Source organism: Atta cephalotes (assembly GCF_000143395.1).
Source record: "Atta cephalotes unplaced genomic scaffold scaffold00067, whole genome shotgun sequence".
Taxonomy (NCBI): Eukaryota; Metazoa; Arthropoda; class Insecta; order Hymenoptera; family Formicidae; genus Atta; species Atta cephalotes.
In genome coordinates, this window is record NW_012130131.1 from 738,720 (window position 1) to 746,956 (window position 8,237).

The following is an 8,237-nucleotide window of genomic DNA, read 5'->3' on the forward strand; positions in this document are numbered from 1 at the left end:
TTTACGATAAAGATTTGAATCTAATAGCTTTAACCTATTTTTTTTCAGAGATATTATCCTATTAATCAAAGAAACGCACATTCCATTTAGCAACTAAATGAAACGCAAGGGTAGAATGATATCTAGACCAATGCAGACTCGCAAAGTAGCGCAGCGCTTATCAGAGTCCGGCGTCATCGGTGTCGACAATTAGCAGAGTTTAATCGCCGCTCGGTCAGCTGTAATTAAGGGTCGCTTCTCCACCGAGTAACAAAAAGGAGAATGCCGAATTAAAGCCAGGACTGAAGCGCAAAAACTGCGTGCAGATGTACTTGTCATGCTCAAGTGATCTAGCTACATACGCGTCATATCGCAATTAAATCAACATTTTACTTTAACAACAAGAAATTTTACTGTTTCGTTGAGTAAAACATTGGCAATGTTGAGTAACTCGTTAAATTACTTTATAAAAATAAATAGTAAATATATGAATGTTTTAAATATTTCTATGAAAATTTTCCAAGATCCATCGAAAAGATTAATCTAATTAGAAACTATATGATAAAGTCCAAAAGTTTTTCTCGGCAAACCGCCGTATTATTTAATCGAGGGAAAAGCGTGAGAGCACAATCTCTTCTTTTAATAAGACACTCGGTAATTTTAATCCTTCAGTCGCTTTTCCATTCTCTCGTTTAATAGAATTTGTAACTTGGGGATTTTGTGCAGATATACGGGATATCTGTACCCGACCGCGTTTCCATTTTAGGCAGAATCAAAAGTCGACAGACTCCATAACCTAAATGGTCTTAATTTAATAAAAATCACAAGGCTTTTATTCGTACTCCACATATTATCACATATGTATGATTGTTCTGTATTAAATTAAATTGTTTAGCTATCTACAATTGTCTATATAACATCGCTCTATCATTTTTCTCTTTTCTAAAACATATAATTTGAAATTTATATTGTAATAACATATAATTTAAAATATAACAATGTAGTCACTTTTAAAATATCTTGATAAATTTCAAATTGAAAATACATTATCGAAATATTGAATTTTATCAAGAGATACGATCGTGTTTCGTATGAATAACGCACGAGCAGGACATGCCTCTTCATATATGATTTATTTGGCTTATTCGAAATGAAATATCAGCCAAATTGCATTTATTGCAATTACATTTTTAAAATATTTATCAGATTAGAAAATTTAATACTTGAAAGAATTGCATCAGCTGTATCAATTTTCGCGAAAAGATGAAAGTATGGAAGGAAATAACACAGATGATACAATAATTAGTAGCTGAAAAGAATAATATAAATATTTTGTCAAGCTTCATTATGATTATAATTTTATATCAATTATAATTTTAATCGGATATTTAATATATGTGTTTTATAAATGTTATAAAAGTTAGAATTAGATAATCTCATTTTGTTGAATCAATTAATTCAAATTTGCTGTCATCTGTTTAGTATCTAAATATTCGATGATTGACTGAAATTCCCATATTTAAATAAAGTTGTGCACACATTACTAAATTCAAATAATATTTGAGCTTGAGGACATTCAATTTTTCAGATATCTGAATAATAAGAGCTTCAATTTGGAATAATGTTATATAACTGAAATATAATTAATAATAATTACTTTAATGCGGTTTTCACCTCGTATACAATTACGGATTATGAAATAATTGGATTAACGGTCAGATGTGTTAACACAGATATGGAAATGGATATTAAAAATAGATAATATCAAGTATAATGTAAAATGATTTTATAAATTAAAGATCTTTGAACATATATATATTTTCAGTGTAATTTATTAACTATTTCACTATTGATTTGTTAATCTAATACTGCCAAATATTTGAATATTTTGTATTTATATATCAGAGAGACAAAACAAGGAAGGATCAAAGAATATAAATTGACTGCAACTTCGCGATCCAAGTGCAACCAGTCTAATCCTAATTAAATTTCATTAATTATCATGGCGATGATGCTTATTTCTGACACGAATAAAATGTGCTACCGCTATTACATTTAGCACAACAACATTCATAATAGATAAAAAGGATCGGATAGATAACCACCATGTTATACAGTTTAGCAACAAGTTTCTATATTATTGGGAGTACAAATTAGTTCGATCCGTTTTTTTGTGCATTTATTTCAAAACAAAATGAATGAACAGATTAATTAAAGTCCATCGCTACTACTTTTTCCCATCTCTCAGGCAATTCGAATTCCATCTCGAAAAAATAACTCGTCTTTGAAGGCGATCCAATTTTGGAGTCAAATTTCGATTTCTGCGAAAGAAGTGAATCGATGACTTGCTGCCCTCCTTCGGAACAACCAGTAATCAGAAAGAGCAATGTTCGGAGAATACGGCGGGTGCGGTAAAACATCCCATTTGAGCGTTTCCAAATATTTTTTTACGACTTTAGCGACATGAGACCGAGCGTTGTCATGAAGAAGAATAACTTTATCATGTCTTTGCTCATCCTTTGTGCATTGCTTCCGGCCGTTTTTCTCGCAATGCACGGTTCAAACGAATCAATTGTAGCCGATAATGGAATCGATCGCCCGTAATGGAATCGCTAGGTTTCAGCAACTCATAATAAACAAGACCTTTTTAATTCCACCAGATACAGAGCATGATCTTCGAATCATGAATGTTCGGCCGTGTTGATGTTGAGGTCGATGGCAATGATTGACCGGGCTTAGCGTAGTATTTTTTCTTCTTGGGATTGTTGTAGAATATCCATTTCTCATCTCCAGTCACAATCCGATGCAAAAAATCTTTTCTCTGTTGTCTTTGAATCAGCTGTTCGCAAGTGAAAAATCGCCTTTCAACGTCTCTCGGTTTTAATTCATAAGGCACCCAATTTCCTTGTTTTTGAATCATTCCTATGGCTCTCAATCGTACAGAAACGGCTTGTTGAGTTACCCCCAATGATTCTGCTCCTCTTGCGTTTGCCTCTGATCTTCTTCGAGTAATGTCTCTAACTTTTTGTCTTCGAATTTCTTTGGCTATTCAGCGTGAGGCTTACCTTCAACGCTGAAATCTCCATCCTTGAAACGTTCAAATCATTCCCTACATGATTTATAAGTTGAAGCAATGTCACCATAAACTTCGACAAGCATTCGATGCGCTTCAGCCGCATTTTTCTTTCAATTAAAGCAGAAAATCAAAACCTCCCGCAAATGCTGCTTGATTAACACAAAATTTGACATTTCAAACACAATAAAAATCAAGGTTTTTGTATGAAACTCAAAGCGATACAAACTGAATATTATTAGCAGATGTTTAACCTCTCTGAAACCGCCAAAATCAGCTCTTGTCCCTATGAACCATTCACAATAGCTGGAGCTATCTTTAGGGAAACGGACCAAACTAATTTGTATTCTCAATAATAACTATTCTAATCTTTCTTACCCAATTTTACGGTCGAACAAGCAATCTTTGATACGCTTGGGACATCTCGAGTAGTATTCAATAACGTGTTTTTTCCTTGACAGATGTCGATTCTTCATTCTACATAAAAATTCAAACCAAAATGTATTCATGGACTTATCTGACAACGCAAACTAGAATAGAACGAATGATTATTCACGCTACGACGGTTATTGTCACCGTTACGACTTTTGCCATAGAAACCCTTGCAAATTTCAAATTAAAGCTACGTTGAAGTAAATTGTGCTAGGTTGCATCCGCATTCACATCAACATTTCAGACGATATCACAAAGCTTGCGTTTCCACGTCTCGCGAGCTTAATTCTCAGGCTTTTTGTCGTTCCTCGTAGCTTTTCGTGAGTGAGCGAATCAACTAATGCGATCTGTGCGTTCATGCGATTTCTCGCGCTGCGCATCGAATGTACACGCTTTACGCGAATTGTCGACAGAATGCGAATTTTCATCGTAGCGATAATTAATTATAATAATCGGTGTGCCGAGAATCGGTGAAGACCGAAGAACAATAGCAATTTCAAGTTCCAATGCGGCGCAGTCTTGCTAGTTTACCAAGATATCTAGCTCTTGCAGAGTTAGTTAGAAATTTGAATTTCGACTTGAAAGGACTTGAAACAAGAACGAGATCCTTACCTTCAAAGATGGCCTGGTCCTTATCTTCTCTTGGTTGGCCTACCGATCTGCAACAACGAAAAGAGGATGATGAAGAGAAAATTAGAGTAGTAACGGTTTGTTTTCATTATTATTATTATTGCAACATATTATCGCAAAAATTAAATTAAGTATGCTCGCTGAGCACAAACATCATTATTGCAACAATTTAGATCGATACTCGTTTGTGTAGTAAGTAGGTACACTTGCCATAAACTTCCTGTTTGAATAATAACACAATTTTACGTTGGCAAAATATTTACGAAACGTTGCCGCTGTACCAGCAGCAACTGCTTTACTCCTTTACGAGAAATCGAAAGTTACGCTACGACAATAACGGGATAGGATCACCGTGCGGCGACATTAATCCTTTGTGCAAGGCGTATCGCGAACTTGACGAAGAGTAACAGGCGGAAATAAGCGATCCCTGTCACGAGGCGAGAAACAGAAGAAATACCTATAAGCCGATACCAAAAGAATTAGCTGGCTACGAGGACGCCATTTAAGCGAGTTGTTACAAACTTTTGTAAGCTTTGTGCTAACTAGAGGCGGAGAAACAGGGCTTATAAACTGTAATACTTGTGACTCTTGCCGACCTAAGTCTCCATAGCGCACCGAACCAAATATTCTTGTCATTCTGTACACTGTGCAGAAAACCAATTATTTTATTTCTGTCCAACATCTACCTCAAGGTACATCTTTATTTTAAATACTTGGAGCGACTATTAAATGCCTTCACGTCTGATTGTTTTAAAGTTTTAAGTTTAGATTTGCGAGTTGCGAAAGATGGGAGTCTGTAAAAGTCTGTAGTAAAGAGCTGAAAGTTATTAATTTACCCACGTTTTAACTCTCATATTACAAATATTATATATTAATAGTAATAATATTTCAAAAGAGATAAAATTTTATATTTATAAATTTTTTATACTTTTTAAAATGAAAAGATTAAATTATAATTAAATTTTATAATATTATTATATATTATATCATATATATTTTATATTTAATAAAGAAAAAGAGATTATTCAGAGGAATTGGTGATTTATTTCTTATCTTCATTCCATGATTAAACTATCGCATAGATATATTGACATACATAGCGCGGCTTAATCTTCCACATCAATCAGATGATACCGCGAATTCAACTTCTCGCTTTCGATCAGAATGAGTCTTTCGGAATAGTTCACTGTTTTCGAATGAAATCGAGTCTTTGTTTATCACTGTTAGTAAGCACTTCAGCCAGTTTGAAATATATTCTATCTCAAAACATTGATCTCTTTTTTTTTCAGAGAGCAAAAGTATTCCCCAAAAATTATTCTACAAATGAAATTATTCTACATATATAATTCTATTTAATTTACAATGTTTTGTTTTTTCTTCTATAAGTGTGTTAGATGGATAGAATATGCAAACTTAATATTTAGAAATTCTAAATATTATATTATATTAAATTTGTATATTTTATAATACTAGTCTAAATGAACTGTACTATAAAATACTTTTTCTCCTACTATATGTATAAACATGTAGCAGATAATCTTCAATAATGTATAAACAGATTTCACATGAAAGCTCACTCGAAGCGCAACAATGAAAACTAATGCTCATTCGCTCGTGATTTCTTGCTAAGAGGATGAAGATTCAGATTTCTCTCGCGGTTTCTTTCTTCTTCTTAACTTAATCCCTTTTAGCTACTGCTGGTAACAAAATGGCGAATCGAGTAGAGAAAGAAGTGAGATATCGAGGTCAGATGTATTCAGTTCAGAATTAGTCACCGATCTCGCGATCGCGCGAAAGGGTCAAGAAAGGGATGGAATCAAGCTCTGGCGAAGGGAGCGAGAGAAAAGTGAGATACAGTTGAACAGAGGGTCTGGTATTCAACCAGAAAGGCGGGATGCGGTAGTTAAAAGCCTCGCACAGTCTGCAAGTTTCTGGCGATACTTACGAGCGATTTGAGATTTAAGGTCGACTCGACGCCATTCATCGCTAAAAGCCTCGTATCTACGCGGCTGTCGGTTTTAATGATTAATACAGCTCGTCGCTCAAGGATTAAGTCGTAGTAGATAAGCGAAGCGGGTGACTCTATGCGCAGGCGAGAGAGTCGCACGATGAAAGGAACTGAATCGAGTTCCATTTTTACATTGACCTTAATTTCGTTCCCAAATCGTGGATCTCAAAAGCATGGTGCCAACGATCTTAAAGCATGATAAAGTCGACGAGGTAAAGGATTTATACGAAATGCATTAGAAAACGTGAAGATAATTTGTGTATTCATAAATTGAATTATGCAATTATTTAATATCCAAAATTAGAAAATATTATATATTCTCACGAATTAGTTTGAGAACCTGTGAAAAAAAAACAAAAAATCGTACACGAAGATAAATAATTCATATATGCGCGCCCTATAATATAATTTTCTTTCCTCGCTAATGAATTTTCTCTACTATACCTCAGTATATAACCTCACCGTTTGTTTCAACTTTTTTACTTTTTTAAATCAAACGGAAAATTCAAATTAAATGTAATATAGAGTTATGAAAAAGAGGTCAAAGGTTTACAAAAAATTTCACGATGCTACGCAGCTCCAACTTTACACATTCTCGTTACCGCTCAAGCTCATTTCTATAGCGTCGCCGAACTGAACCCGCCATCGCTGCCACCACCTGATAACAACGTGCCGGGCATCGAGTGAAAATAAAAATACGAGACGCGGCTTTTGTTCGGCCGCGATGAGTCCGAACAATTCCCGTCCGCCCGTTTAATCGCGACGTCCATTTATACAGCGGGGAAGGGAAAAGCGCGGAAGGGAAAGAAAAAAAATAATTGCAAACGAAGCAACGGGGATCACCAGCTTCGTTCGGAAGAATCGAGCGATCTCGCTCCTTTGTCCAGCAGGATGCTCCTTCCATCGCTGCGGTATTGTTCATAATCCTCGACTCGAAAGCACCCACCGAGTTTTTTTTTACGACCGCCAATTGTCAGACTGCATTTCGCACGTCGGCAGAAGGGGTATGATGCCGTCGAAGCGGATTAAATCGCCGCACGTAATCCTGTCGCGAGCACCTGCCAATCCGTCCCACATTTCGCTAATTAATCTCACTAATTATTCGCTAGTTGGGCTCAGCGGCAAGAGCAAAAAGCAGTCACCTTTTTCAAGCTCACGATAATAATGCGACTAATCGCAAGAGTAATCTTTCTCTCTTTTAATTTTAAAATAATTATAAATTTTTCTAAATGTATCGGCTAATCTTGGCAAAGAATGCATAATTAAATTATACAGTAAATTATTGATAATATTTATATTTTCCACTTCAAATAATAAGATAAGAATTGAAAGGAATGAATAAATAATAAAATAAAGAGTAATAAGATGGATAAAGAGTTAATAAAATGAAAATTGAAAACAATCAAGTAATTACGTTTAAAACTGTGTAATACACATGTTTCTATCAATATTAAATAAGTATTTATTTAATAAATTGATGTGCAGTTTCTCTTAAGAAGATATTATAGATACTTGTTCAAGTTATTTCTATATATATATATATAACTGAAACAAAAACTGTTTTCACATTTGGAATGCAAATATAAAGAGCGCTTATTTCTGTGCCACGGTTAATTGGTTTACAGCGACTGCAAACTTATTTAGTAGCGGCAAGGTAAACTATTAATTAATATTCCCATTATTCCGCGTTTTACATCGCGTCGACCAAGAAGACAGAGCCTCCTTTATTAATTCAATTCATGGGCGAATAATCTCCGAGAGAGAATCAACATTTATATTTTCTGATAAATAAATCCCGAAAGGGCGAATGACTTTAGGTTTGTTAATTAGATCACAACGATAAACTCTCAACGCGCGCTCAGAGATAAACTCTTAATTAATTAATTAAAAGAACTCTCCGGCCTGGTCCGGAAGATCTCCTTCGGTTACTTTCTTTCAAAGTTTTCCAAGGACTAAATCACTTAAATGAAGATTACATGCGCATTCGCAGTTGATAAAGCAACCAGATATTCGCAACTAATCAATGTAATTGTATAGCGCACAAATCTATTTGGTTGATAAATTTTTTGGCGTTAAGAATTAAAACTCACATTGGCATTCGACAATATTCATATT